Below are 27,160 nucleotides of genomic sequence, written 5' to 3'. Positions count from 1 at the left end.
CCGCCGGCACCGAGGGAAGCTTCGAATTACAGGTAAAAACCTGGGGAATGCAGGAATTGCTTTGAAAGGAATGATCAAAAGTTGTTATTATCCCATTCAGCTGGATGTATGATAGGAAAATGATTGCATGTCTGCATGTAAACACACACACACAAAGAAAAGTGGCAAAGCAAGTGACAAAATGTGAATAGGTGAGGAGAAAAATAACAGTGTACACACGGCTGGTGCATAAACAGAGGTCACGTTTATTGTACCCATGTGAGTCAGCAAATGAACCTGTGTGTGTGTGTGTGTGTGTGTGTGTGTGTGTGTATAAATGGGCACGCTATTTAAAGACACACATGCAGACTGCTCGACTAGCTCAGTTCCGACAGGTCCGTATTCAGCTCTATATTAAGGACACAGGACTGGTGCCTTTTGTCGGAAAAACATGAGATCCCATGAGATGGACGAAGTGCCGAGCTCTACCTGGAACAATGTTCACGCCCGCCTTCGTCCATCGTATCAGCTGCAGGAAGTCCCACACAGCCACTTCCTGTTGAGCTCAGGAACAATGGCCATTGTCGCTGGCTGATACGGAGTGACCTCAGCTCCGGCTGTTGCGCCGCAGCGCCCGTAAATCGTCCACCTTTAACCGGTTCGGATGATGAAAGATTAACAGCGTCGCGGCGCCTCGGCCAAAACAAAAACAACGCAAGAAAATAAAAATAATGAGGCTGCTGGAGCCAAAAACGCTAACGCCACAAACAAAGCTATTTTCTCCCACCAGGTTTATCTGATGTTTGAAGGATTTGTGTGGTTCCTGTTCCAGCTTCAAAAATATTGGCACCCTTCTCCTTTATATATATACAATCATACAGTACAGTATATACATATATACATATATATATATATATATATATATATTTATATATTTAACAATGACTAACACATTCAGTGATACATATAATATATTTAGGCATAAAAAATTATTGGCACCCCTATAATAAATGTATAGTAGCACCACCACTGGAAATAATAACAGCACTGAGCCTCTTCCTGTAGCTTAGAGACACTTGTAGAGGATCCTGAACCACTCTAATGTTATTGCAGAACATTTCTAGCTAGGTTTGTGCATGTGGACTGCATTCCTCAATTCAGATCACAGTAGGGATCATTTGGATGTACTGTATAATTGTGCATATTATCTATATGTCATAATCTAGTTATATAGTTAAACACACAGCCCATAGTGAAGTAGTGAAGGGAATTGATAAAGAACTAAATGCACAAATCACTGCTCTTTTTTAATTGTAGCAATTAAATAGCATAGATAGACTTTTTCTCAGTGTAACCTTTTTTCTTTTAGGCCACGCTGTCTTTCAGGAAGTGTTATAACCTTCAGGAAGAGGTATAATAAATGTCAGCTTCAGCTCCACAGCTGATCCAGGAGCCTCTGCAGTCACTCTCACTCCAGATCCAGTCCAGACTTTACATTTCTCTAATTCACCTGAGCTCTAACTCACCTGTTTCTCATTTCCTGTTCATTTAAACAGCTCTCATTCACTCAGTTATTTGTTAGGGCTTGTCATTTCCTTTAGATTCGTAATTCTAAGTGGTTCTCGCTTTGTTTTCATGGTTTTGACTTTTTTCTTCCTTGCTATTTTTCCTCTGTTTGCTTGATTGTTTGAACTTTATCCTTTTCTTAATTATGCTTCTTCCTGCTGGTTTGTATTGTTATTAAAGATTACTTACAGCTACATCCAACTGAGTTCATGACAGCAATGAGTGGTGTGCCAGGTGAACTGCCTTTATTATATTCTATAGTATATTATACTATACTATTACAGTATATTATAATTAACATTATATTATATAGTATAATGCAAACATAAAAAGCCACTAGCTCCTTGTGTATGCTCGCTGTATAAGATTACATCTAGCATTTATACACAACTCTACAGCAAAAAAACAAACAAAAACTTTTTGTTTTTAATGTATTTAGTCCTTTAATACTTCCTATAGCTACATATAGTATTATACACTCTCGTTGTTTGTTTAGCTAACTAGATACAATAAATTTTAATCAGCTACCTAACACTACATAACTACACAAGATATTCTTGTGTTATCGTGTGACATTAAACTGTCTCATAACGTTCAATCTCAAATTTTGTTTTTTGCACATTTTTAGATAACTTCTGAAACGTCAACAATGGAAATGCAGTTTAAAAAAAACTAAATTTGAAATAATTTGCAGATAGATACTGTATGCATTTGGATACAAGTGAGGTTGGGGAGTATATTCATATATATATATATATATATATATATATATATATAACAACAGAGAAGTGGACTAAAAATGTATGTAATAAATATAAATAATAAAAATATAAATAAAAGTAATAAAATAAGTAGTAGTAAAGTAATTACTATTACTAGTAGGAAAGTAGTAATGTAATAATAATAAAATTAAATGGCATAATAAGGCACTTTGCCACACAGAAATGTTCAAATGATGCGAAATCACTATCATTATTATTTTATCGTTATTATAGAATTTGACAGTTTATGTCACCAGTTTTAACTTTTCTTTATTTATCAACTTTTCCACCTCAGTCAACCAATTGTTTTTTTCTAACTTCACATAAAAAAGTGAAGGAAAAACCTCTGTAATATTTGTGTTTGTATCTTACCCACTTTGTGAGTAAAAATCTTCTGCCAAATATATAACAGTAAATGGCTGCTGTCACTAAAATGTGCTCATGCACAATGATATTATTTAAAGTACCGAATAAAAAGTTACCTAATAACTATCTAAACTTTGTCTAAATGTTCTGCTGTATTTTACAGTTTGTCGGCTGTAACGTGATATTCCAGCAGGAGTGGTGAGAAAATATATATATATATTTTTCTTTTTAATTTTAAATGTTTTCATTAGCTCGAATTGAAAGCCGGTGTGTGGTGTGTGTGTGGTGTCACATTTTGACTTCTCTGTTGTTAGGCATAGAACTATCTTGGCAGCTTGCTGTGTTCGTGTGTGTGTGTGTGTGTGTGTGTGTGTGTTCCTGTTAATGCAAGCTTGTGCATGAGTGTGTTTGCATTTGCTGTCGGCTTTACTTATTATTCCCTCACTCTATCGAGTGATGCATTTTTTTCTTTTAAGTAATAAAGCTTTAAGCAGACAGATGTAAGCCGGGGACAGAACACACACGTATTAAACATTTCACACACTGTTGGATAAGAGCTGACGAGCCACTGACTGCTCCTGCATCTTCTTTTAACCCAATCCCTGCCAGCATTAATCATTAATCACACTTTCTCCAGCGAGGACAGAGAACAGAGCCTCTGACTGCACACAGGCGTCACAATAAACTTCTCATATCTGAGCGTGAGACGTACAGGAGCTCACGCAGAGCCATGTGGGAATTATCACGTCAAAATACATCAGATATGACAGAACAGAAATGGTTAGGTGTGTAAGTGGTAACAATAACAGCCGTTTCCTTCACTGGATTTCGAACTGTCAGTGAATTAGATGAAGAGTCTATAGCATATTTATTTAGTAATATTTCAGCTAATTGTCTAACACACAGTAATATCAGAACTGTGTGTTCGAGTCTAATCCTGAAGATGCTATCTTAAAATAATTAATTACAATTCAGTGCCATAAAAATGCCAGCATTTTTAATATAAAAAATATTTACAGCTTCATCCTCATATCCTTATGCTAGTACTAATAGATCAGGATCTAAAAATATTATAAAGCTAAATTCTTGTTGGAGAAAAATTAGTAGAAAAAAGAAGAACTAGTAATTTAATATGAAATTATGCAAACGATTATATAATTACATGTAAATTACATGTAAATTCATTAAATTATAATGCTTAAATTTTATATGTATATGTGTAATGTTTTATATATTATTAAATTAGATTAGAAATGGCATGATGCCACTTTTTCTTTTCCAATACTGATACTAAAACCTGAACATCCGATCATTTTTTCTTTGAAAAAAAAAAAACATAAAAAAAAAAAAATCTGAAGCACTTAAAAAATACAGCAGCTTTCACACACAAATCTCTTACATTGCAAATATTATAAAGTATCAGTCTTTTTTAAATATGTATATAATATTTTATATGTAAACATTTCCAGTTCTAAAATAATTTTTTCCAAACCCAATTCCAATCAATCAGGATCTGATCAAATCTCTACAAAGAATATAAAAATATCTAATTAAGTTTTAAACCACTTGAAAAAAAAAATCAGTTTAGCATCACACGGTGCTTCCTGCTTCCTTCCTGTGCGCAGTATTTTTGGTTCACATACTTCCTCCACGTTCATGTTCCCGACATTGATGAACACTGCACCAAAAACAAACAAAAAAAAACAACAAAAAAGGAAAGGACATCATGTTCTAACCACAATAATGTAATGCATGATCTGACATATTCATATACACATTTGCAGCATTTAGCAAACACACTTATCCAGAGTGACTTACAGAAATGCTTTTTTAGTCACGCGCAATCCGTATGCTAGTACTAACAGGGTCTAAGAGTACTATCGACTATCAGAGTGGCTTTCCTACCTTGAGTTGGTACAGCAAATAAAGCAAAAGTCTAATTCCAGGGGGAGGTAAGGGGTGGGTGATGCCTCCTACAGTACAGATGCACTTGTGTACTGATTTAAGTACTGATTAGCATATTATTATATAATGTAATCATTTACAGATGCTTTTTAGTGGTGCATTGTACTAGATTATTTTGACATGCTGATCAACTGTTTGATGGTGGTATGATGCGGAGCATACTACCACACTGACATACTGTTTAGTACAGTTACAATTAGCATAGTAGCATAACGTTCTGTACAAATAGACTTTTTAGTATGGTAGTATGAAGTGGAGCATACTCTCACACTGACATATTGTTTAGTACAGTTACAATTAGCATAGTAGCATAACGTTCTGTACAAATAGACTTTTTAGTATGGTAGTATGAAGTGGAGCATACTCTCACACTGACATATTGTTTAGTACAGTTACAATTAGCATAGTAGCATAACGTTCTGTACAAATAGACTTTTTAGTATGGTAGTATGAAGTGGAGCATACTATCATACTGACATATTGTTTAGTACAGTTACAATTAGCATAGTAGCATAACATTCTGTACAAATAGACTTTTTAGTATGGTAGTATGATGTGGAGCATACTCTCACACTGACATGCTAGTTACAATTAGTATAGTAGCATAATGTGTTGGACAAATAGACTTTTTAGTATGGTAGTATGAAGTGGAGCATACTATCACACTGGCTAGTTTAGTACAGTTACAATTAGCATAGTAGCGTAACGTTCTGTACAAATAGACTTTTTAGTATGGTAGTATGAAGTGGAGCATACTCTCACACTGACATATTGTTTAGTACAGTTACAATTAGCATAGTAGCGTAACGTTCTGTACAAATAGACTTTTTAGTATGGTAGTATGAAGTGGAGCATACTATCACACTGACATGCTAGTTACAATTAGTATAGTAGCATAATGTGTTGGACAAATAGACTTTTTAGTATGGTAGTATGAAGTGGAGCATACTCTCACACTGGCTAGTTTAGTACAGCTACGATAAGTATAGTAGCATAATGTTCTGTACAAACAGACTTTTTGGTATGGTTGGTGGTATGATGTGGAACATACCATCACACTGACATGCTAGTTTAGTACAGTGCTGTTTAGAACAGAATAGTATAGTAGCATGCTGTGCTGTACAAATTTAACATAATGTCTAGTATGGCAGTATGCTGTGATGTATTTCGACAACCTGTTTGATAAATTGCTGTTTAGTATAGTAGTATGGTGTGCTGTACTCGTTTGGGATGCTGTTTAGTGATACGCAGTAGTACCACTATACTGGACGTACTGTTCAAGCAGTACTGTTTAGTAAAGTAGTTTACTTTAGTACTATTGTGACCTAATATTTAGTGTAGTAGCATACAGTGCTGTACTGATATGGACATACTGTGTAGTATGCTGGTATGATGTGCTGTACTAATATGGACATACTGTTTAATACATCAGTACACTGTGGAGTTATACTTTGACATGCTGATTAGTAGAGTACTGTTTAGTACAGTAGTATGCTGTACTGTATTATTTGGACATTCTGTTTAGTAAAGTAGTATGAGTTGCTGCACTAATTTGATGTGTTTAGTACATTAGTATACTGTATATACAGTAAAATGGTTATTAGTATAGTATTGTTTAGTATTATTTACAGTGTTGTTTAGTATTTAGTGTAATAGTATAAGGTGCTGTACTAATCTTACATGTTGTTTAGTAGAGTAGTATCACATGTTATACTAATATGGACATATTGTTTAGTATGGTACTTTTTAGTATAGTGGCATGCTGTGCTGTAGTATTTTGACTAGAGTACTGTTTAGTATTGTAGTATGCTGTGGTGTAACATTTTGACTTATTTAGCACAATAGTATGATGTGCTGTACTAATTTGATCTGGTTTGTACACTAATTTAATTTGTTTTTAGTATACCAGTATTTAGTATTATTTACAGTATTGTGTAGTATTTTTTATAGTATTTAGCTGTGATATAAACTTTTTGTGCTGCAGTATTTAGTACAGTGGTATGCCGTGCTGCATTAATGGGGACATTCTGTTTAGTACTGTTTAGTTTGGACATTTCTGTATATAGTTTTTAGTCCAGTAGTAAATTGGACATAAGTTTTTTTTTTTTTACTGCAGTATGTAGTGCTGTACTATTTTGTCTCCTGTAAGAATTTGGACATACTCTAGTGAAGTATAGTAAACTCTGTTTAGTACAATAGTATGCTGTAGTGTACTGTTTGGGAATACTGTGTAGTACAGTAGTATGCTGTAGTGTACTGTTTGGGAATACTGTGTAGTACAATAGTATGCTGTAGTGTACTGTTTGGGAATACTGTGTAGTACAGTAGTATGCTGTAGTGTAGTGTTTGGGAATACTGTTTAGTACAATAGTATGCTGTAGTGTACTGTTTGGGAATACTGTTTAGTACAATAGTATGCTGTAGTGTACTGTTTGGGAATACTGTTTAGTACAGTAGTATGCTGTAGTGTACTGTTTGGGAATACTGTTTAGTACAATAGTATGCTGTAGTGTACTGTTTGGGAATACTGTTTAGTACAGTAGCATGCTGTAGTGTACTGTTTGGGAATACTGTTTAGTACAATAGTATGCTGTAGTGTACTGTTTGGGAAATCTGTGTAGTACAGTAGCATGCTGTAGTGTACTGTTTGGGAATACTGTGTAGTACAATAGTATGCTGTAGTGTACTGTTTGGGAATACTGTGTAGTACAGTAGTATGCTGTAGTGTACTGTTTGGGAATACTGTTTAGTACAATAGTATGCTGTAGTGTACTGTTTGGGAATACTGTTTAGTACAGTAGTATGCTGTAGTGTACTGTTTGGGAATACTGTTTAGTACAATAGTATGCTGTAGTGTACTGTTTGGGAAATCTGTGTAGTACAGTAGCATGCTGTAGTGTACTGTTTGGGAATACTGTTTAGTACAGTAGCATGCTGTAGTGTACTGTTTGGGAATACTGTTTAGTACAGTAGTATGCTGTAGTGTACTGTTTGGGAATACTGTGCAGTACAGTAGCATGCTGTAGTGTACTGTTTGGGAATACTGTTTAGTACAGTAGTATGCTGTAGTGTACTGTTTGGGAAATCTGTGTAGTACAGTAGTATGCTGTAGTGTACTGTTTGGGAATACTGTTTAGTACAATAGTATGCTGTAGTGTACTGTTTGGGAATACTGTTTAGTATAGTAGCATGCTGTAGTGTACTGTTTGGGAATACTGTGCAGTACAGTAGTATGCTGTAGTGTAGTGTTTGGGAATACTGTGTAGTACAGAAGTATGCTGTAGTTTACTGTTTGGGAATACTGTGTAGTACAGTAGTATGCTGTAGTGTACTGTTTGGGAATACTGTGTAGTACAGTAGTATGCTGTAGTGTACTGTTTGGGAATACTGTGTAGTACAGTAGTATGCTGTAGTGTAGTGTTTGGGAATACTGTGTAGTACAGTAGTATGCTGTAGTGTAGTGTTTGGGAATACTGTGTAGTACAGAAGTATGCTGTAGTGTACTGTTTGGGAATACTGTGTAGTACAGTAGTATGCTGTAGTGTACTGTTTGGGAATACTGTGTAGTACAGTAGTATGCTGTAGTGTACTGTTTGGGAATACTGTGTAGTACAGTAGTATGCTGTAGTGTACTGTTCAGAACAATACTACTTAGTATGGTAGGATGATGTGGGACATTATTTTGAATGCTTTTCAGTGCAGATATAAAAACATTGGTTAGTAGTGTACAGTATATTAGTATACTATTTCAACATACTGTTTAATAGTATGTATTAGGGTAATATTTTGCCATATTGTTTAGTAATATGTATTAGTGCACTATTTAGTACAGTAGCATGCTGTGATGTACAATTTGATATACTGTTTACTACTGTCATAAGTTGTAATGTAATATTTTAACATGCTGTCTAGTACAATAGTATGATGTGCTATGTTTTTAGTATAGTACTGTTTAGGAATATAGTGTGTAGTATGTCTAGTCTAGAATGTATTAGTGTACTATTTGGGCATACTGTTTAGTACAGTAGTATGCAGTAGTTGTTTGACACGCAGTTATTGGTACGTATTAGTGTACTATTTGGGCATACTGTTTAGTTTAGTAGTATGATTGGATACATTATTCTGACATGCATAGTGATACACAGTAGTGCACTTCTTTTACATACTGCTTAGTACAGTAGTTAGCTTTGATGTACTGTTTAATACAGTATCCTGAGGTAGTGTGATCTATATGGACCTATAGTACCATACTATTTTGACACACTGTTCAGTTTGGGTGTCCTGTACCCTGTGTAAGGACCTCAGCCCTGTTCTGCAGTAGCACAGATTTACCACTAGAGGGCGAATCTGTCCGTTATCTTCATCTTCCCAGTCTGAAGCTGTTAAGAAGCACGTGATGTTTGAGAAGACGCTTCTAGCGCGCACACACAGTGCATTTTGTGATTAAACACATCACATGTCAGATTGTACATGTGCATGAATTTATGTAATAGGCTAAGTCTGGCACCTGGATGGTGTGCGGCGCGGTGAATGATGGGTAAACCGGGCTGTTTAGCTCATTGACAGCCTTTCAGCTGTTCCTGCGAAGAGCGGAGATGAGAAACATGTGTCCCAGTCACTTGACTTGTATTGCTTTAACAGACTCATAATTGGGGGGGTGGAGAAATCTACATGTAGCCTGTGTATGGTGTCTTTGTGGTGGTGTTGTTGTTGTTGTTGTTTTTGTAGTTTTTTCACATCAGTGTTTTTAAAGACAGGATGTTGTGTGACCCTGCATGAGGTACGGGGATAAATAACATGTTTCTTGTGAGGAAGAAAGGTTCAACAAATCCTCATTAGGAGAACGAAACAGCAACAAAAGTGCAGATTTGATGCTTGTTCATAGTAAACTCTCAGAAATAAAGGGATCAACCTCTATTTTTCCTTTTTTCCATCCATGTTTTGGACCTTTAGTACGCACAATTTCACTGGAAGCATTTAAAAGAACAATGTAAGATGCGTAACTGGAGTGTAAGAACTGTAACATCTGAATAAATGCTTACCGTGATAGTACCAGTCAGGCAATAAGAGAAGATACAGTTATGTACCTTTATTTCTGAGAGTGTATTTACAAAGCATTTTGGCATTTCAACTCTGGATTGATTTTTTTTTTTACTACAATAATCTCTGTAGATTTATTGATTTGCCATGCCACAGCTTGCTCTTGTTAATGCCAAGAGACTTACTCACTAATCGATTGTGTTTAACAAAATAAAGCTTTAATTATGATTCAGCTTGAATTGTTCCAGACATTACGCTTTATTCTGTTCTCACCTCGTAACATGGAACGCTGTCAGATGAATGATGACCTTCTTGTTTATTGATTATTGTTTTTTTTTTTAAAATGCATGAGGAGTATGAAGATTAAAATACTAAAGAGTGAAATATAATATAAATAAGCTATATTTTATACAAGGGTGCAATTTAAAAGAAAATAAAACCCTCCTGCTTTTTTCTTCCTTCAGGAAGGTCTTCGTGTGTATCATTGCACATACCTAAATCTGAACAAACACTCCATGAAATATAATTTCTCAGTTATATAAGCATTAGATGAAATCCAGGGCCTTTATTAAATGAAGCACGCTTATTGTCTGTGCAGATAGTCAGAGATTAAAGGAATAAAAACCGATATTTTGTGTGATGCTAGGCCTACTGGAGTTTGTGTAATAAACAGGACGCGATATGAGATCTTAAACCGCTGATTAAATTACAAGATACTGAGCTAAACGATCACTGCGTGCTGTAGGAGCGCGCGCGCGTGCACGCGGACGGAGGCGAGGTGCCCTGGCGGTCACGCGCTGTTTTACACCGCGGCAAGTCCGGTTTCAGGGGACGGAGGCGCGCGCGCACGGTTGCTAGCACCTGTGCGCACAGGTATACACACACACACACACACACACACACACACACACACTTATATATATATATATATATATATATATATATATATGTATATATATATATATAATATATGTATATATATGTGTATGTATATTTATATATACAAAAAAAAAAAAAAAAAAAACGGAGCAAGTGAGATGGATGAAAGAGCGCGCGTTCCTGTTATTGCTGTTGACATTTCGACACTTGCGGGGAGAGAGAGAGAGAGAGAGAAAATTGAAAGACAGAGACAGACAGATGGAAAAAGACAAATAGAGGAGAAAGAGACAGACAGATATAGACAGATAAAAAAGATAGATAGATAGATAGATAGAGAGTGAGACAGATAGTGAGAGAGAGAGAAATAGAGACAGACAGACAGATATAGACGGAGAAAGACAGAGAGAAACAGAGAGAGAGAGAGAGAGAGAGAGGCGCGTGCGCTAAGCTGTGCGCTCGCTCTATCAGACGTCCCGTGATGTGACATTCTCTCTCTCTCTCTCTCTCTCTCTGTCCCCCCCCCCCCCCCCCCCCGCACGAGGAGGAACTCTCTCTCTCTCCCTCTGTCTCTGTAGTTGTATGTCCACCCCCCCCCCCCCCGCCCCCACATCTCTCCCTCTCTCTCCCCCTCTCTCTCTCTCTCTCTCTCCCTGCATGAGGAGGAACTCTCTCGTGTGCACTGTGAAGTTTTGGGGAAAGAAATAAAACTCGGCTCGGATGAGAGTTCCTGTGTGTTCTCCGGCGTGTTTTATGTTGTACAGCAGAGTTGCTCGGATGTTTCCGGTGATGTCCTGAGCTGTCCGTGCTTCTCTCCATCCGCAGCCTCGCTGCGTTTTATTACACTCCTCTTCTTTTTTTGTCTCTCTGTCTTTTTTCTCCTCCGCTAAACCGCGCAGGTAACCGGGACTCGACTCCTGCACGCGCGCGCGCGCGCCACACCAATGACAATCCTCTACCTCCTCCTCCCTCTGGAGTCCTTCCCTTCGCCTTGTGTAATTTGCTCTTGTGTGTGTGTGTGTGTGTGTGTGTGTGCGTGTGTGTGTGTGTGTGAAGCAGCCCGATGACCAGTCCGGAGATTTCACCTCATCCCTGAGCGCGCGCGCAGACCAAAAAAAAAAAAAAAAAAAAAATCCACACTCCACATCCTGAGACTCTTCTCCTGCGGATAAAGCGTGCAGCTGTTCGGTAAGTGACTCACTGACACCGTGACTGAACTTCATGCACATGTACCGACTCAAACCGTGTGTGTGTGTGTGTGTGTGTGTGTGTGCACGCGCGTGTGCGCGTTAGCGGAGCTCTTACGCGTTCCTGAGACCATGCCGATTGACAGATCAACTCTCTCTCTCTCTCTCTCTCTCTCTCTCAGTTCAATTCAACAATTGGCATGACTGTATACATGTACAGTATTGCCAAAGCATTAGAGGAAAGAGAAGAACTGTTATTAATAAACATATTAGTTATAACACTGTCAGTGTGTCAGTATAGAAACATTCTCTCTCTCTCTCTGTGTGTGTGTGTGTTTCAGTACTAGAGGTGTACAACTGCCTGCATTTTTATTTACATTTTTATTTTCTGTCCTGCACACAATAATACCTGCAGATATACAGATATAACTGCAATTTCCTTTTCAATTTTTATTTATTTATTTATTTATTTTTATTTTCATTTTTTTTTAGCACTAATCATGCTGGCGTTACTGTCACTGCCTGCTGAAACATTTCAGACAGAAACTTCATTTTGAATAAATGTGGATTTATTTATTGATTATTATTTGACATGAAATCTGCTATTATCCCTCGATTTTGATGTTTAAATGCAGCACATTGTGTAGATTAAAATCTAAACAACAAACTCTACATTCAGTTCTGTCACTTTAATCAATCAACATACTACAGATTTCATCACTTCCTTTCATCCTGTCAAAGATTTTTAGCAAGTAAGTGTGTGTACAGGCACGTCAGATCATCTCTAAATGAACCAATCACAATAAAGCAAGCTTCATTAAAGAATTCATTTTTTAAATGATAATATATAAATGTAGGGATTATTCTGGTCTTCTTCTGAATATTCGTAATAAGCAAGTTCAATTTGTGTTCACAAACATCTACATATTAATTAAATATTAATTACAGATGGTAAAAATCTCTATACATAAACAATAACCATAAATAATTTATGTTCAGTGACGTTTTGATTTTTGATAATACGAACACATTATTTCTTCTTTATATTCAATATTCATTGTAACTTTGTATATTTCTTATATTTGTATAATATTGTATAAAAATGTGTTGCTGTTTACTGAATAATTTGCTTTATGCTAAATATCTGTATTATTAGCCAGGTTTTAATGCTCAAATAGAACAACTTTTTCATTTTTCTGTCTGTCATTGCTGTTGATCTCTCTCATATCAACTCTCATCTCTCTCATATCAACAAGTCACTGGAAGTTTATTCCTCATGGACTGTGTGTGTGTGTGTGTGTGTGTGTGAAGTTTTCTGTCATTATTATATTCTAATCTATCTAAATATTTCACAAGACTGAATCTGAATCTCATATTTGCTCGTCCACTCTGTCAGCAAGTGCACTCCACAGAACCAAAGAAACATGATTTATTATTTATTCGTGTGTCGTTAGTTTCTTTTCCGTGTTTAAACTCCCCTCGAGAAGTGTTTCGTTTGTAGATATTTCTCAGTAGGAGTAATTTAGGCAGTGCTGCCGGTGTGGTATTTATCTCTGGCTCAAATCAGGGATTGGTTTCCGAGAGAAGGGAAAGAGAAATACTTGGACCGTGTGTGTGTGTGTGTGTTTCTCTCTGTGTGTTTGTCATTATCTCTCACTCACTTCGCTTCACTTGCTCTTATCAGACTTTTCAGTTTCTACACTGGATCCTGGATGAATCTAGACTGTAATAATGACCAGTTTAGACCAGTAACCCTTCACACAATGTTTTTTCTTCACTTCTCATTTATTAACCATGTCCTGACACATATTCATTCATTTCCTCTAACAGAAGCTCTGACAGTAGTGCGGCTACAAATCCCAGGTTTATATTAATGCGCTTGTTCTAATACGTTATCGTTTCTATAGTAACAGCTCATTTACAAGGACGTGTACATAAAAAAGATAAAAACAGATTTAAAAAAAAATCACTGATATGGTGAAGTTTTCTTTAAAGTAAAGAGATGTTTGTTTAACATTTATGGAAGGAGTCTCCAGTGCCAGTGCTTTGTAGCTGAGGTTATTATTGTAATTGTAATTGTTGGCAAATTGTTGTGATGTAAGAGGAATAAAACCATTTGGGACATGCTGTTGTAGGAAAATAATCAAAATCAGGGTGGTAGCAGTAACTCGGCCTCTTCACCCCATCCCACTCTTGATTATTTTCCTTTAACAGCAGACACAGAGTGTTTTTTTTTCTTACAGTATGCTTTATAATGAATAACGTAATAATACGTCAAGGTTAAAAACTGATATACTACAAGTTTATCTATTACATTATCAGAAGCAAATATCAAATAAGATTCTTTTGCTGTGAAAATGCTTCGATGATTAATACAAAAAAATGCTTTGATGATTGATACAAAAAAGAAAGTTTCGCATCCTCTCAGCACTCGTCTTCTTTCACTGGCTGCAAGTCAACTATTGAATTGTGACTAGTCAGATTCCAGTCAGATATAGAACTAAGTGACTAGGAGGAAGAAAGGTCAAAGTGTTGGGAGAAAAGATGCATTTTCAAATGAGTCATAAAAAAGAGAAAAGTTCTCCTGGAGTCCATTGTAAAGTTGGGGGTCACTGTGGTAAAATATTTGTCCCCGCTGATGTCAGTGTTGCCTTTGACACCATCAGTAGACCAGCACAGATAAACCTGAGCTGAGGTTTAGATCTGCAGAAGCTCATCCTGTTGGAGTGTGTGTGTAAAGTGTCTTTTCTGCTTCTCATATATTATTATCTAAATCCTGAATTCAATAATCACAGCAAGGTCTTCTACTTCTGTACATGATGTAACTGAATGATGAGTCCTATTAGACGTAGGAGGAGTTAGTTACTCAGCATTTAGAGTCTAATGTCCTTTACACATTCCTCAACCTTATTACGCTGTTGTCTGTCATCTGGCTTTGCTGAAACATGTAGCTGTGTAGCATAGCAATAGAAGCTGAGCCTACATTCACACTAGCAAATGATAAAGTGAGTCTATTTTCTAGGTATCAAATCGAATCCAAATGATTGGCTTGAATGATTGCTTGGACCAGTCCTATGCTTTGTGTGGTCTGATGTTCCTCCAGTTCCCCACTAACAACATTAGTTCTTACCTGCAGTTAGTTCCTATTTACTTGTAAACATGGTTTCATTTTATCCTCTCATATATGACCTCTCAATAAACATGTATAGACATTATGAATAAAAATAAAGCTGGGAAGGAAGTAGCAGAGATCATTTGTACCTCTGGTGAGTGTAGGTAGCTTTTGTCATCTGACAACAAAGATAGATCAAAGCCTGGCACATAACAAGCAATACATTTCAAACAAAGTGGTATTTCTAAATTGTATAGTGGGCTGAAGGCTGTACATTTTGGCTACCACCATTTCCAATCAGAACTGGAAAAAAATTGCTGGACAGGCCACGCCCACAAGATACAACAGTCGGAATCACTACACACCCATAAGAGATAAACTACAAGCAACACAAGGGACATCTCCTAGTGTGAAGGCAGGGTTATGCTACGTTAAGAATAATTGTGCCCAGAAGTAGCATATACAGGGGAAAAGGAGTCAGCACAGAACAGAGCCTTGTGGAAAGCCAAACTTTACTTTTGTATGCATAACGATGTCACTATTAACATTCCGTCAGATAAGACTCAAGCCAGAAAAGATTCAAGTCAATACAGTTTTATTTATATAGCACTTTTAACAACTGACATTGTCACAAAGCAGCTTTACACATATTTGGATATAGATTTAGATTTAGATTTATGTCTAAGGAGCATGCCAGGGGTGACGGCGGCAAGGAAAAACTCCTTGAGACGACATGAAGAAGAAACCTTGAGAGGAACCAGACTCAAAAGGGAACCCATCCTCTTCTGGGTGACACCGGATAGTGCGATTATAAATCGCCATTCTCCTACAGCTGTATAATACAGAGTCAAGCAGTGCTAAGTGTGTTGGAAAGATCTTCAGCATAAGCAGCATTTGTCATTTTTTTATTTCAGTGGAGTTTTTGCTTTCAGTCTGTAATGTCCAGGTGAAATTCTCCCCTGTATAATGAATGGCACTTAAGCATAGTTTGTAGCAAGTGCAATCATTAGGATGTACAAGTGAGCACATCCACAATCATCTTTAGGGTATCTGTGTGGTTAAACACTGACTTAAACACTGAGACTGTGTCTGAGTTCCAAACACTAATTGGAAGGCTGTTCCATAACTGTAAGGGCTTTGTAAGAAAAAGCTCCAGCCCCTGCTGTAGTCTTCATTATTCTAGGTACCAACAAAGAGCCTGCACCTTTTGATAGAAGCAGGCAAGGTGGATCATTAAAGACCAAAAATTCGCTCATGTATTGTGGCATGAGACCATTCAGTGCTTAATAGGTCATTAGTAGTATTTTATAATCAATGCGAAATTTCACTGGGAGCCAATGCAGTGTGGATAAGATAGAGGTGATGAGGTCAAATCTTCTGGTCCTAGTAAACACTTTGGCTACTGCATTCTGGACTAACTGGAGCTTATTTATGCAGCTACTGGAACATCCAGACAGCAAGCCATTAGAATAATCCAACCTAGAAGTAACACAAGTATGAACTAGTTTTTCCTACATCATGTAGTTTTTATCTTGGCAATATTCCTGAAATGAAAGAAGACTGTCCTAGTAATTATCTACATGAATTTCAAATGAGAGACTGAAGTCAGTAATCACACCAAGGTCTTTTACTGCTGCACATGATGTAACTGAAAGGCCATCCAGAGCTATTATGTAATCAGAAAGCTTGCTTTTAGCTGTCTGTGGTCCTAGTAGAAGTACTTCTGTCTCGTCTGAATTAAGTTGGAAGAAATTACTCAGCATTCAGTGTTGAATGTGCTTTACACATCCCTCAACTTTATTTAGCTGGTGTCTGTCATCTGGGTTTGCTGAAACATATAGCTGTGAGTCATCGGCATAGCAGTGGAAGCTAATACCATGTTTATGAACAATTTTACCCAGAGGTAGCATGTATAGAGAAAAAAGCAGTGGGTCTAGAACAGAGCCTTGTGGAACACCAAACTTTACTTTAGGATGCATAGAAATGTAATGATTTGCATCTACACCCTGATAGTGATCAGGCAAATAAGACTTCTATTAGCCTTTTGCTTAACTCCAATAATATTTGTAGTCTGTCTAGAAGAATATTTAGGCTGCTCGGGTGATGGCAGTGGTGTGTTTGTGTGTGTGTGAGTGTGTGTGTTTATAAGTGGGGTAGGGTTGGGATGTTCTCCCGCGTTGTCCCTCCTGCCATCCGTTCTAACTGGGTTTTGATCACAGGACAGGAAACAGTAAACAAATTCCTCAACATGTGGCGGCTTGCAGGGGCGTATTTTCCTTTTCCTTCTCGCTCTCTCTCTCTCTCTCTCTCCCTCTCCCTCCTCAGTGAGCCAGCTTGCAGATCTCTTGGACTGCGCTGAATAGAGTTCTCCAAACCGTATGAATTATAAGGCTAATGGGCTTAAGAGGCTTGTCCTAACATCGTCTCTGCTTAGCCGCGCACAAGCTGGCTTAGACAAAGGCAAAAAATAGATCGCAAAACCAAAATACGCCCATTTCGAGGTCAGGATTAGAATGGATGAAAGGCTCTAACTTTCTTTAAGAAGCCATAAAATATTCAATTGTTGGCAAATTGATAGATTTTTTCCCTCACTGCTTGCCAAGTGTGTGTGTTTTGTGTGTGTGTTATGATCGCATTTTGGCATTTAAGTCATATGTGTTCATAAGCACAAAACTGGGGCAGGACGTCATTATCACAGAAAATAAAAACAGAATGAGAACAAAGTGAGTGATTTTTTTTTTTCTGGTTGTGTGTGTGTCCAAAATAAGCTGTGTTTGTAGTGTGCACTCGCTGCCCTAATTTAGCCACTAACACTCTCTAATTGGACAGTAATGTAACACGTGGATGAGGTCAGGTTACTTTCTAATGTTTCTCTAAATCTTTCTAGACTTGTCCATATACAAACTGAACAAGGATTCCTTCATTTATTAATTTGGTGACCCAGAACTGGGATTTCTCACTGGCTCAAATTACACAGTTCTATGAATCATTTGGGATATTTAAAATAATTTTTTAAGTAATCTAAAAGCAAAAAGAATATCGCATACCCTGCGTTCACACCAGCAAGTCATTAACATTCCAGTCGTTCTCATTTGTGGGCGTGGTCTATCACAGTGTTACCAATAAAAATATTGTAGTGGTCAGATTGTTTACATTATACAGTCAGGTCCATAAGTATTTGGACAGTGACACAATTTTCATAATTTTGCCTCTACACACCATCACAATGGATTTGAAATCAAAATGTGATTGAAGTGTAGACCTTCAGCTTTAATTCAGGGGGTTTAACAAAAATATTGCATTAACTGTCAAGGAGTTACAGCCATTTTTTGCATATTCTCTTTGGACAAACTAACATAATCATAATTATTGGGATGATTTTTAATACTTGGATGCAAATCCTTTGCAGTCAATGACTGCCTGAGGTCTGGAACCTATGGACATCATCAAATGCTGAGTTTCCTCCCTTGAGATGCTTTGCCAGGCCTTTGCTGCAGCTGCCTTCAGTTGCTGCTTGCTTGTGGGTCTTTCTGCCTTCAGTAAGTGAAAAGCAGCTCTATTGGGTTGAGGACATCAGACATTTAAGAACATTCCATTTCTTTGCCTTAAGAAGCTCGTGGGTTGCTTTCGCGATATGTTTTGGGTCATTATCCATCTAAACTGTGAAGTGCTGTCCTATCAGTTTTGCAGCATTTGGCTGAATGTGAGCAGAGAGTATAGCTCTATACACTGTAGTATTCATGCTGCTACTTCTATCAGCAGTCACATCATCAATAAACACCAGTGACCCAGTTCCATTGGTAGCCATACATGCCCATGCCATAACACTGCCTCCACATGTTTTTCCTTCTCCGTACTCTTCTCTTCCCATCCTTGTGGTACAAGTTAAAAGAGTTTTTTTTTTTTTTTTAGCAAAGTTTAATCTGGCTTTTCTTTTCTCGAGTGTTACCAGTGGTTTGCATCTTGAGGTAAACTATCCGTATTTACATTCACGAAGGCATCTCTTGATTGTAGACTTTGACAACTCAGACTTTTGGTGTTGCTGAGCTCGCCAGTGCATTCCTTCTTTTTAAGAATGTACCAAATTGTTGATTTGGCCCTCCTAAAGTTTCTGCTATCTCTCTGATGGGTCTGTTTTGTTTTTTCAGCCTAATGATGACCTCCTTCACTTGCATCAACACCTCTTTCACCACATAATGGCCTTTCGCACCGCTTTAGTTCCAGAACTAAATTTACAGTACTAAGGTACTGGGCAATTTTGAGGGAACTATTTCCCAGTACCATTTAAAGGGTTGCATTCGCACCGACAGTGGGCACTAGGAAGTGACGTAAGCCGGTCGACAGCGACGTCATTTGTGCACAGCGTTCAACAATGGAAACAAAGAACAACAACGTAAACAACCGGAGGATGGAAGAGGATGGCCAGTCAACGTCTGCTTACGTCACGGATAGTACAAGTAGTGCTGGTTAGACCCTGCTCCGGAGTAGAAGCTAATTTGGTTCTCGAAAAAGGCAGTCCGGTACTAAAATCGCACCCAGTTCCGGGGGTGCGAAAACGCCAAAAAGTGGGTAGTTCCACAATTAGTTCAGGTACTATGAAAAGGTTCCCGTGGTGCGAAAGACCCTATAGTGAGAGTTCCCATGAACAGCTACCAAATATGAATTCAATGCTTGGAATCCACTCCAGACCTTTTATCTCCTTAATTTGTCATGAAATAATGAGGAAACAGGCCACACCTGGCCATCAAACTGCTTATCAGTCAATTGTCCAATTAGTTTTGAGCCTGTGAAAATGGAGGGACTCTGTAAAAAAATTACTTTAATTTATAAACAGTTAATGCAATATTTTTTGCTAAACCTCTTGAATTAAAGCTGGAAGTCTACACTTCAATCACATCTTGATTGCTTCATTTCAAACCCACTGTGGTGGTGTATAGAGGAAAAGTTATTAATTAAATTTAAGAGATAAATGTAAGTCGGTCTGGATAAGATCCATCGATCCGTTTGCCAAATGCCATAGATGTCAATGCAAAATATATACAGTGCATGTAAAAAAGTCTACGCACCCCTGTTAAAATGGCAGGTTTCTCTGATGAAAAAAAAAAAAGAAACCAAGATAAATCATGTCAACTTTTTTTCCACCCTCAATGGGAAATTACAGTGTATAAAAATTAAGTAAAAAACAATCAGAAACCTTTTTAGGGGGAAAAAAAGGAAAAATAAAAAAACTTACAATAACCTAGTTACCAAATACCCATTTAGACAATGGGTAAAGAATGAAGATAGAATGGAAGAAAGAAGAAAGAAACAGAAGGAAGGAAGGCACGATAGAGAAAAATAAGGATAAAAGAAAGAAAGAAAGAAGAAATGGAGGAAGGAGAAAAATAAAGGATTGTAGGAAGGAAAGAAAGAAAGAGAAAGAAAAGAAAAGGAAGGAAGACAAGGAAGGAAGGCAGGAGGGAGAAAATTAAGGATAAACGAAAGAAAGAAAGAAAGAAAAAGAAAAGTAAGGAAAGAAGAAGAAAAGAAAGAAAGAAAGAAAGAAAGAAAGAAAGAGAAAGAAAAAGAAAGAAAGAAATGATTGGCAGACTAGAGGGAGCGGAAAGGAGAAAGGAAGCAGGAAGAAAAAGAGAATGAAAGAAAAAGAGAGAATGCAAAAGGAAGATAATTATAGAGAAAAAACAGAAGAAAAAAGGATAGATAGAACCCATAAATGATCTATGTAGGAGAAAGATTTCCAAATAACTTTTTAAATAATGTTTAGAAACTTTAACTGTCTAAAATACACCCCAAGGGTTCTTTTTTCCTAGAGTAGGACCAGCAGGACTGCTTGTTGCTTGTTTCTCGTAAGCGCTGGAATAAAAGCCGGGATAAAACGTGCACTAACTAACCACTGTTCAAACGTAGGTACGTTCTTCCAGGAACACAGGGTTCTACAGGGTTCTACAGCGTCAGCGTGTTGTAGGATCTGTGCAGAACCTCCAAAGGTTCCTCCCGAGGGACGAACCGAACAGTGTGCAAGTGATGCAGGATGGAGGGCTTTAGAGGTGTATCACACAGCTTATCCTAAAAAGGTCTGGTGTGTGTGTGTGTGTGTGTGTGTGTGTAGAGGATTAACACTTTGATCAGTTAAAGATGAATGACACTCAGAGGCTTTTTATCACTCGGGACAATGATGAGCGCTCGTCATCTGAAAGACAGGGAGGTACGGCAGCGTTCACATGAATGGAGCTCCGTAGTATTTGTTCTTTCTCTGTCATCTAAACATCAAACAAGACGAGCGGAATGAAAAGCGAAAAGCGAAGAGAAGTCTGTGTTTCTGATTCATCAGCTTTTTTGTTTCTAATTCAGAGTTTTGAAGTGGTTCGGCATTAAAAGGGATGGAAGTGCATTAAAAAATAACGTATGGGATAAGTAGAACACAAAAAAAAAGTGTTTAGAATAGAATTTTTCAACTGATTTGTTAATAGGAGTGCTCTTATATTTCAATGTGTTAAAATAACATGATAAATCTGCAAATAAGGTATATATCACAAAATATACAGCTGACTCCAAAATTATAGGTACCTGCCAAATCATCACTTAAATACCTGAATACTCTTCTTTAATAATAAATAAGAAAGTTTTGCTTTTACTTTCTTTTATTAAAAGAAGTCTGGCAGAATTTTTATACCCTAAAAAATTCAAACAAGTTCATATTAAGGAAATAATGGTGGATTATTGATGCTTTGGGGCTGTTTTGCAGCTGGTGCTAGTGGCATCGTGAATTATCAGGATATTTTAGTACAAAAACTTGGTTGTCTCTGCCAGGAGGTTAAGACTTGAACAATAGATACAGCTTTAATGAAAATAATGCTGGTCATGTATCCAAATCAGCGATTACTAGTCAATGATTAATGTCTACAAAATTTTTGAATGGTTTTTAGCCCAAAACCCACTTGCCTCTGCTAGGAGATTAGGACAGAATGTTAGGATCGGTGGAACTATTAACAAGAACACTGAAACATACAACGAAACCAATATAGAAATTATTAAAGAGGTCCCAAATAAATATTTTGAAATGGCCATTTCTGTCACCAGATTTGAACTGGTGGTCTAAATCAAAATTCTAAGGACATAAAGGAGCTGAAAATGTTCTGCTTGGACACTGGAGTGGTCCAAAATCCTCTAGAACTGCCTCTAAACCTGCCTTGTTACCTTGTTAGATATCACAGAGGGTCAATGCTGATATGATATTAAATATTGGGGTGCCGATAATTTTAAAACCAACAAAAACGCAATGTGTTTGAAACAATATTGTACTGAAATGAATTTATACAGAGTCCTTATATTTTAGTTTAAACGCAAATTGTTACAAAGGGTGCCAATAATTATTTAGCTGTCTGTAAGTATATGACAGTACAACTATTACAGATTTTTTGTAACAAGAAAACAGTGCATTCTCACTAATTAGTTGCCTCTGCCAGGAGCGTAAGACTTGGCTTGCCATTGATATACAAGTATGTTTAAGCTCCAATTGTGTTAGGGAGGGTGCCAATACTTCTACAGTTGACTCTAAATAATTAACAGTGCAATTATTTTAGATTTGCTTGTCACGATACGCCACCGTATTAATCCCCCATCACACCCAGCACTACTAACTGAATATCAGAGAGGAAGTATATCATTACTGCTGTAGCAGTAGTATTTGCAGCTCTGTGGAATCTTCCGGAGTGTCTGATTTACAGAAATTAGTGCATTCTCACTTACCCCATCTTGTCATCTATTACCTCTGTACATATTTCAGCTTATTTTACTGATTGGATACCTCTACCAGGAGGTTATGTCTTGACCAGACAGCATCATGTTGAAAATCCCCCCCCCGCCTTTTTTTTTTTTTTAAAACAAGGGGTGCCAATACTTCTGTAGTTGACTGTAAATATAGAACAGTGCAACTTTTATAGCGTTTCTCGTCATGAATCCCAGCACTACTAACCGAATATCAGGACCATGTCTTTGCTGTCATTGATTTTCAGCTCTGTGGTATCTTCCTCACTCGCGTATGATGGATACCAGACTGTTTCATTTACAGAAATGTAAATGTCATTCTTACTAATTGGTTGCTTCTGCCAGAAGGTTAAAACTTGGCCATAGATATATCCATAGACAGCATCCTTATATGTTTAAGCACCGATATTATTGGAAAGGGTGCTAATATTTTGAGTTGACCTTAAGTATATAACAGTACGACTATTACAGATTTCCTTATCATGGTACATCATCGTATTAATTTTACCATCACACCCATCTCTGTTAATATCAGCGAGAGGAAGCATGTCCTCATTGTCATCAACTTTCAGCTCTATGGTGTCTTCTGGCCATAAATCATGCCTTTATATCTGTAAGAAGTTTTGTTTACTCATTGCAGTTGACTCGAAGCATTTAAAAGCACAACTATTTCAGATTTCCGAATAACAGAGAGAGTAAACATGTCATTGTTGTCGTTGATTTTCAGCTCTGAAAGCTCTGTATTTTCCATTTACTCATTATTTGCGTCTGTCAGGAGGTTAATACGTGGGCATAGATATTTCCATGAACAGCATCCTTATAGGTTTAACCGCTAATATTGTTACGGGGGGTGTCAATACTTCTTTAGTCGACTCTACAGCTACTTCAGATCACCTTGTCATGGTACATCATCATATTAATCTCCCATCACACCCAGCACTACTAACTGAATTTCAGAGAAAGGAAGCATGTCATTGTTGTCGTTGATTTGCAGCTCTGTGGTATCTTCCGGAGCGTTTCATTTGCAGAAATTAGTGCATTCTCACTGACCCCGTCTTTTCATCTGTTGCCTTGGCGCATATTTCAGCTTGTTCCTGGGCTTATTTTACTAATTGGTGGCCTGCGCTTGCTCAACACCGATTTGCCTTTGATCATCTCGGATCATTACGTTTACCTCATTAATTTGCTCGATGCCTTGCTTGTCTCTCCATCTCACCTCCCCCTCCTTTCTTTTCTACTCTGCCACATTTCAGGGTCCATGTGAAAAATTGGATTAATAATACATCTTATGAGCCAAGAGAAAATGAAAATCCTTTCGCGGCCCTGTCTCCACGTCTCTCTGTCTCTCTGCTGGCTGATTGTGTTTCCCCAGCGTGAAAGACGTGGACCAAACAATGCCTGATGAAAGGATGATCAGTCGATACGAGCTGCTATTGTTGTTGAATCTGGGCTGGTGGGAGCACATGAGCTGGGTGGAGATGGAGAGCGTATTTTATCATATCCCTATAAACAGCAGCTGAGCGCTTATTAAATCATTTTATCATTTAAAGACACTGAGTTGGGGTTTTAATAAGATTTTTTAAAAGTACTTCTGTAGTTGCACTACAAGAGTGTTGTAATTCGCACTAGAGGAGGCTTCTCTAATAGGAGTGGGGTGCCAATAATTGTGACACTGTTATTTTGCAGAGCATAACCATCTCCAATTTTGGAGACACTCTGTGCTGTTATTCTCGCGTGAGGAAGCGTCACGATATATTACACGTAAGGGTGCCAATAATTCTGAAACCAGCGTTTTGCATAAGAAAACCTTTTGAGGACGTAGTAACACACTGTGTGTCGTGCTGTTAAAGGAAAATAATTAACGACAGGGTGGTGTGATGAAGCAGAGATACTGTTACCACACCCTGAAGTTGATTATTTTCCTCTAACAGCACAACACTCCAGTGCTGTTATTCTTTCCTAAGGAGGCTTCACCATGTATTACATCTAGGGGTGCCAATAATTTTGGAACCAGTGCTTTGCATAAGAAAACCTTTTTAGTAAGGAGTAACACCCTCTGTTAAAGGAAAATAATCAACGTCAGGGTGGTGCGATGAAGCGGAGATCCTGTTACCTATAACAGCATGTCCTGAAGTGTTTTATTCTTCTTACACCACATGAATTTGCTAATAATTACATTTTTTTATTAATTAAGGAATGGCAAGGAATGATCATAGAAGTCGGTGATATCATGACGTAATATATCGATATGTCACCGTACACATTTCTGAGATATCATGCATACCTTTTTATTTCTTTTTTACAATGTTTTTATACGAGTTAGTTCCTGTTCTCACTTACATTACGTGTGTTATTAATTCATATATTCATGAAATGATACTAAAATTAGGTATTTATGTGATTTTTTCCAAATCCTATAAAGTACTTCTATGAACGTAAACATACACACTATACACAAACGGTACCTCAGCTGCTGTAATTTACTCACAAGCCTTACAATGTGACTTAAAAACCTTGCCTCCTACACTTTTCCTCCATTTCTCCATTTCAAGCTGCCATAATGTTACACAGCCTCATAATAAAGCAGTTAAAGATAAAGCGGGAGGAAATGGCTGCCAAATAGGGCGCCGATAATCCCCTCCAATTAGGTGTTTACGGCATGAAAATGGGATTTTCGCTCCCTCTCGGAATCGCTCTCTCTTTTCTTACGGGAAAAAAACCTATAGCGCGCAAAAGCAAATTCTAAAGTAAACTCGTGAGAAACGCAGAAAGGCACGCCAAGTAGATTTCACACAGAGATTGCCACGTGGCGGTCGATGTGACAGAGATACACACGTAGCACGTAAATATAGATTTATATCTGTAATCAAGAGCACAGCTTGTTTACCTTCATCAGAAGCGCATTGTCTCTCGTACATGCCGGTACATCACAAATCATACAATACGCAAAAAAAAAAAAAAAACATCTCTCATGCTGGAGACACACACACACACACACACACACACACACACAGGAGGACAAACAAAAGACATGAGGCATCTATTGAGTAAATTGCATCATCATTATCATTGAATGTTCGATCTTTAGGCTTTTTTGCATCATTTTCTGACACAATGTTCAATTTTCTCCTATTATCCTATAGATAACACACAGGCTAATGTAACGTGTGTGTGTGTGTGTGTGTGTGTGTGTTGTATTTGACATGCTTCCTGTTGTCATTGTCTCTCTATGAAGCCAGAAAACAAAACGAAACAAAACAAAAAAAAACCCAACACACGATGTATTACGTCTTTGTTACACCACAGCGATGGTGATTACTCGATTCTGATTGGTCAGAAGGTCGTCATGAATTTTCTATAAAGTAGTGCAAATGCAAATCACAGGTTTATATTAATGCGCTCGTCATATTAATGCTATGTTATCGTTTCTATGGTGACAGCTCGTTCACAGGGACTTGTACAGCTCCAGTATGAGTGTGTAATGGTTGATATGTTGTCGTGAAGTTTTCTTGAAAGATGAATGGAAGGAGTCTCCAGCGTCAGTGCTTTGTAATAGCGTAAAGCTGCACTAACTTGTTTCACGAACGAGATGTAACTGTAAACTGATAAAAAGTACAACTTGTAATTGTTGACAGGATGCTGTGGTATAAGAGGAATAAACCTGTCGTTGATTGTTTTCCTGTAACAGCATGACACAGAGTGGGTTATTCCTTAATTCTTAAGTATTTTATTCACAAAAAATGGACATAATATGAATTATTGTCTATTTCTGTCTTTATGCTCATGCTATTATTGTTGAGATGAACAACATGTAGCATCTGTGTGTGTGTGTGTGTGTGTGTGTTTCTATGTGTGGCACTCAGACCTAATCAAGTGTGTGTGTGTGTGTGTGTATGGGGCATGCAAGGCCCTCTGCCTGAGAGCGTCCCTCTGATCTTCGCTCATTCTTTCACTTTCAACATCTTCCCTTTCTTATGGAAAAGAGCCAATTAGACTTGTGTGTGTTTGTTTAAAACAAAATGGCGTTTAATTAGTCTGATCAAAACGCCACTTCTGTAGGCCGCCGCTTCCACTTTGTACTTTTCCCTCGTCTCCACAGCGTGCGGGTTTGATCCCGGCTGATAGGACAGGAAGACAATCTGATGGCTTTTAATGAATGCACTTACTTTGTTTGCCTCTCTCTTTCTCTCTCTCTTTCTACCTCTCTCTTTCTTGTTATGTTGTCCCTGCTTTCTCTCTTTCTCTCTCTCTCTGTCTCTCTCTTTTGTTGTATTGTTTCTGCTGCTTTTTCTCTCTCTGTTTCTCTCTGACTTTCTCTCTTTTTGTCTCAGTTTGTCTCTATCTATCTATCTATCTATCTATCTATCTATCTATCTATGTCTGTCTGTGTGTGTGTGTGTGTGTGTGTGTGTGTGTGTCTGTCCTTCTCTCTGTTGCTTTCCCTGTGTCTCTCTTTCTCTCTCTGCCTCTCTTTTTTGTGTCTCTGAGACTCTCTCTGTCTGTCTCTCTCTCTCACTATCTTTTTCTCTGTCTCTCTATAT

The 27,160-nt window shown here is 37.6% G+C and overlaps 1 protein-coding gene across 4 annotated transcripts in view; it reads left to right on the top strand.

The window, feature by feature from the left end:
- Positions 1-1,592: 1,592 nt before the first annotated feature.
- The window catches only part of sox5 (SRY-box transcription factor 5), a 242,769-nt gene continuing 217,201 nt past the window's right edge, over positions 1,593-27,160 (top strand). For 2 of the 4 annotated variants that reach the window (XM_053241889.1, XM_053241886.1), the window contains exons 1-3: positions 1,593-1,779; positions 2,836-2,870; positions 11,613-11,741. The gene's annotated coding sequence lies outside the window, so the exon portion shown is untranslated. Of the gene's footprint in view, positions 1,780-2,835; positions 2,871-11,241; positions 11,453-11,609; positions 11,742-27,160 lie in introns of those variants that run through there. The other 2 variants (XM_053241887.1, XM_053241888.1) reach the window with 2 other exon arrangements.

The sequence above is a fragment of the Pangasianodon hypophthalmus genome, chromosome 18 (assembly GCF_027358585.1).
Source record: "Pangasianodon hypophthalmus isolate fPanHyp1 chromosome 18, fPanHyp1.pri, whole genome shotgun sequence".
NCBI classification, from domain to species: domain Eukaryota; kingdom Metazoa; phylum Chordata; class Actinopteri; order Siluriformes; family Pangasiidae; genus Pangasianodon; species Pangasianodon hypophthalmus.
Note: the sequence above shows the minus strand (reverse complement) of the source record. Positions and strands in the feature narration are given on the sequence as shown.